The sequence below is a fragment of the Chlorocebus sabaeus genome, chromosome X (genome assembly GCF_047675955.1).
Source record: "Chlorocebus sabaeus isolate Y175 chromosome X, mChlSab1.0.hap1, whole genome shotgun sequence".
NCBI classification, from domain to species: domain Eukaryota; kingdom Metazoa; phylum Chordata; class Mammalia; order Primates; family Cercopithecidae; genus Chlorocebus; species Chlorocebus sabaeus.
Genome location: NC_132933.1, coordinates 62411647 through 62417308, shown reverse-complemented (window position 1 = coordinate 62417308; position 5662 = coordinate 62411647). Strand labels below are relative to the sequence as shown.

The 5662-nt window shown below is 30.8% G+C and overlaps 1 non-coding gene across 1 annotated transcript; it reads right to left on the bottom strand.

The window, feature by feature from the left end:
* Positions 1-3447: 3447 nt before the first annotated feature.
* On the bottom strand, positions 3448-3552 carry LOC119621129 (U6 spliceosomal RNA). Its single transcript, XR_005237648.1, has one exon. It is a non-coding gene; the product is annotated as a U6 spliceosomal RNA (small nuclear RNA).
* Between the last annotated feature and the right edge of the window lie 2110 nt (positions 3553-5662).

Here is a 5662-nt window from a genome sequence, read left to right as displayed (position 1 = left end):
CTCTTTAGTTTAAGCCCCAGTGACATATTTTTTTGTTTTTATTGCATTTGCTTTTGAAGTCTTAATCATAAATTCTTAGCCTAAGCCAGTGTCCAGAATAATAATAATTTTTCTTAGATTTTCTTTTAGTATTTTTATACTTTCAGGTATTACATTTAAGTTTTTAATCTATTTTGAGTTAATTTTTGTACGTAATGAGATATAGTGGTCCAGTTTCACTCTTCTGCATATGCCTACCCAGTTTTCCTAGCACCATTTATTGAATAGAACGTCCTTTCCCCATCTTTTATTTTTGACAACTTTGTCAAAGATCAGTTTCTTTTATGTATGTGGCTTTATTTATGGGTTCCTTATTCTATTCCATTGATCTGTGTGTGTATTTCTGTACCAGTACCATGCTTCGTTGGTTACTATAGCCCTGTAATATAGTTTGAAGTCAGGTAACAAGATGCTTCCAGTTTTGTTGTTGTTGTTGTTTTGTTTGTTTAGTTAGGATTGCTTTGGCTGTTCAGGCTATTTTTGTTTTTCTATGAATTTTAAAATAGTTTTTTTTTCCAATTCTCTAAAAAATAACATTGGTAAATTTAAAGAAATTGTGTTGAATCGGTAGATTGATTTAGGCAGTATAGTCATGTAAATGACATTGATTTTTCTTATCCATGAGATCGGGATGTTTTTACATTTGTCTCTGTTATCTATAATTTCTTTCATCAGTGTTTTGTAGTTCTCCTGTAATACTCCTGTAGCAGTCTTTCATTGCCTTGGTTAAATGTATTGCCAAATATATTTTGTTTATATAGCTATTGTAATTGGGATTTAGTTCTTGATTTGGTTTCAGTTTGAGTGTTGGTGTATAGAAATACAACTAATTCTCGTATGTTAATTTTGCATCCTGGACCTTTAATAAACTTGTTTATCAAATCTAGGAGTATTTTGCAGGACTGTTTAGGGTTTTCTATGTATAAGATTATGTCATCAGCAATCAGAGATAATTTGGCTTCTTTTTTTCCAATTTAGATGCCATTTTTTCTTTCTTTTGCCTGATTGCTCTGGCTAGGGCTTCCAGTATTATGTCGAATAGCAGTAGTGAAAGTGGACATCTTTGTCTTGTTTCAGTTCCTAGGGGAAATATTTTCAACTTTTCCACATGTGGTATAACACTGGCTGTGCGTTTATCATATACGGCTCTTATTATTTTGAAGTATGTGCCTTAAATGCCTAGTGTGTTGAGGCCTTTAGTTATAAACGGATATTGGGTTTTGTCAAATGCTTTATCTGCCTCTATTGAGATGACCATATGGTTTTTGTTTTTAATTCTGTTTATGTGGTTAATAAGATTTATTGATTTGAGTATTTTGAACTATCCTTTCATCTCCGCGATGAAACACACTTGATCAAGATTAATTATATTTTGTTGTGTTTCTGGATTCATTTGGCTAGTATTTTATGGAGGATTTTTATCTACATGTTCATTAGGGATATTGGCCTGTAATTTGTTGTCATTGTTGTTTGTGTCCTTATTGAATCTTGCTATCAGGCTGATACTGATTTTGTAAAATGAGTTAGGAAGAAATTCTTCTTTCTTGACTTTTTGGAATAGTTTCAGTAAGATTGATTGGTACCAGCTCTTCTTTATCTGGTAGAATTTGACTGTGAATCTGCTTGGTTCTATTTTCTCTTTTGGTAGAAATTTTATTACTAATTCAATTTCATACCTCATTATTTTCCTGTAGAGAATTTCAACTTCTTCCTAGTTCAATGTTGAGAAATTGTATATTTCCAGGAATGTTTGCATTTCCCTTAGGTTTTCAAGTTTGTGTGCATATTTATGTTCATAGCAGTCTCTAAGAAGTTTTTGTATTTCTGTAACATTATTCATAATGTGATCTTCATTATTTCTTATTGTGCTTATTTGGAACTTCTGTCTTGGTTTGCTGGTTTATAACTAGTCTTCTATTAGTTTTGTTTATCCTTTCAAAGAACCACCTTTTCATTTTGTTGTTCCTTTGTATAATTTTTTGGTCTCAATTTAATTTAGTTCTGTTCTGATCTCTCTCTCTTTTTTTTTTTTTTTTTTTTTTTTTTTTAGTTCCTTGAGGTGTGACACTAGGTTGTTAAGATCTTTATTTTTTTATGTAGGCATTTAGTGCTATAAACTTTCCTCTTAATACTGTTTTTGCTGTATTCCAGAAGTTTTAGTATGTTATTTCTGTTTCCATCTACTTAATTTTTTATTTCTGCCTTTATTTTATTGCTTACACAAAAGTTATTCGGAATGAATTTATTTAGTTTCCATGTTCATGTGTGGTTTTGAGAGTTTCCATCAGTATTGATTTCTAATTTTATTTCACTGTGATCTGAAAAGGTGCTTGATATGATTGAGATTTTTAAAAAATTATTGGGACTTTATTTACGATCAAGCATATGATCAATTTTAGAAAATATTCCACGCTCAGATGAGAAAAATGTGTATTTTTTTATTGAATGTAATTTTGTGTAGATGTGTATTGGTTCTATTGTTCAGGAGTCCAATTTAATTCCAGAGTTTCTTCGTTAGTTTTCTGCCTCAGTGATCTGTCAGTAGGGCTTTAAAGCTCCCTACTAGTATTATATGAATGCCTGTCTCTTTCCTGGGTCTACTAATATTTGTTTTATTAACCTGTGTTCTCTGGTGTTGGGTGTGTATATGTTTTGAATAATTAAATCTTCTTGTTTAATTGAGACCTTTAGCATTATATAATGTCCTTCTTTGTCTTTTTCTATTTTACTATTGTTTTAAAGTCTATTTTATCTGATACAAGAATATCCACCCTTGCCTCTTTTTTATTTTTCATTTGTGTGATATATCTTTTTCTACTCCTTTATTATGAGTTTGTGGGTGTCATTACACGTTTGGTGGGTTTTTGAAGGCAGCAGATGGTTGGGTCATCTTTAAATCCAATTTGACAATCTGTAGCTTTTAAGTGGAGTATTTAGGCCATTTATGTTAAAAGTTAATATTGATATGTGAGGTTTCGTTCCTGTCATAATGTTTCTGACTAGGTACAGTGTAGTCTCAATTGTGTAACTGCTTTAGAGGGCCTGTGGATTTTGTCTGTAAGTGTGCTTTCATGGTAGCAAGTATTGTCTTTTTTTCCACGTTTAAAACTCCTTTGAGCATTTCTTACATGATTGGTCTGGTGATGATGAATTCCCTTAGCATATGCTTATCTGGGAAATTTTTAATTTCTTCTTTATGAAGCTTAGTTTGGCAAGATATGCAATTCTTGGTTGACATTTATTTTTCTTAAGAAGTCTAAAAATAGGCCCCCAGTCTCATCTGGCTTGTAAAGTTTCTCCTGGGAAGTCTGCTCTTAACTCTGTTATGATTTCCTTTATAGGAAATTAGATCCTTTTCTCTAGCTGTTTTTAAGATTTTTTTTTTCCTTAGCATAGACCTTAGATAGTACAAATATGGAATCTTTCATAAATTTGCATGTCATCTTTGCCAGGGGCATTCTAATCTTCTCTGTATTGTTCTAATTTTTGTATAAGTGCTTCTGAAATGAGCACCTCTTATTTATTTTTATGAGAAACTTAAATATGTCATAACACAGATGTATTTGCTATACCCTAATAATTAACTTTTAATTGTATTGATAAATATATGTAACTTTGGTTCACACAGATGTGTTTGTTTAGTTTGGTCAACTTATTGACCAATGGAAAGCATGATGTTCAGATATTGTTACAGTTGTAATGTCAATTCACACATGATAAAAAAAATTCATGATTAATAATTTCCCTATTTCTCTCACAGAAAAGAATATAAGAAATCAAATATTTACAAACATCAGGTATTTCTAGACACTATCCTTTATATATATTGTCCAATATAAGCTTCAAAGCAAACTTATCATGTTGTTTTTTTTTTATTTTCCTGCTTTCTCATAGGAGGAAATTGGGGGACAGAGTAAATAACATTTCCAATTTGATACAAACTGACTCCACCATCCATTTTCTTCACAATTTATCTCACTGACTCCCATTACGTAGATCACTGTAGGCAGGACCATTGTGAATTTTTAATGCTTCTTTCTCAAAACAAATTACACTTTCATGTGTCATTTTCAAATTTTTTTCTTTATCATTTTAGAGAAAAGAAACAGTATTATTAATATTATGCTGCTGTGTTTGTGTGTAGTTTCTAGAAATTATCTACTACTACCATCTCTTCACTTGCAAATCAGACCTCTTTCTCCGTAATTTCTCCCTTTACTGTAAGACATTAAAATGTTTAACATATAGAAGAATTTAAAATGTAGAAACATTTAAGAAATGGACAGGCAAGGAAGCCTCAAATTTTGTTACATTTATCTTTATTATGGGCAATTTCCACATATGTGATTTCTAATAGAACATTATTTTTACTTTTCTCAATGACCTAAAATTTATCTACATTAAATCTATCATATTTTAAATTTGTCTTTCAGTGCAGGAAATAGTAATATAATTTTAATAGGGTTGATAAAATAATATTAGCACCATAAAGCAATCTAACCAAAAACCACAGAAGCCACATGATTTTTATTTGATCATTATACCAGCTTATTTAAAAAATCAGAGAAGAATAGTCATTATGTGATATTTCAAAGTGAATGACTTGATTAATATCAGAGAATGTCATTGCAAGTATCTTAATCTTATATTTTGTGCTCTTATTAAAATGCCATTTTCTGAAAAAGTTTTCTATCTTATATATTCTTTGGGAATGAGAAACAGAGAAAAGGAATGACTGTTTAAAGGAAAATAAGGTACAAATTATAATAGAGTTTGAAGATAAAATAAACATTCTATAATTAACCTAATAATTATTGTGAGCCAGAGTAAAATCCACATATACCAGCCAGACTAGGATGTTTTGATCTTATTTAGGCATCTTTTTTAAATTCAATCCTCACATAGTGAGAACCCACTTGGACCACTGGCTGTAACTGATGAAACCACATTTATTACCACGACAGATTTCTCATGCCTGCTTATCTTGGCCCATGTTCTCAATTCTGTACTGGGTGGACAATCAAAATTCTTCATTAGTTTATTCATTGCTGATAATGGTTGAACTCTTGCCCTGGCCCTGAAAAGAAGTGCAATGTGTTCCAAATATCTTATTATTTAGCATCCATAGCAGCCATTGTGTAGCCTGAATCCAAAACTACACTTCATATAACGCATGCAATAGAAGTAGCTAGAAAACTTTATTCCAGTGATAATTATAGCTAACATTTTATATTGAGTAATTATTGTATGCAAGGCATTATTTTAAGTGCTTCATAAAAACATAATTACATTTAATCTTCACAACAATTCCAGGAGGTAGGTATAATTATCCTCCATTTACTAACGAAAAATCTGAGACCTAAAATGCTTGAATACCTAGTAAATGGTAGAACTATACTTCAATCCTAGATTTTTGACTGTAGAGATTTAGCTTTTAGCCATTATGCTACATCATCTCCTTTTAAAGTTATTTCAATATAGACTGGGACATATCATATTTGTAACTTCCATAGGACTAAGTAAACAAAGTGTTCCAGGGTCTTGTTCTTCAAAAGGTTACACTAAATGTAGTGAAAATTTTCATATTAGTTGAGAAAAAATAAGGCATTAATCAAAACATTAG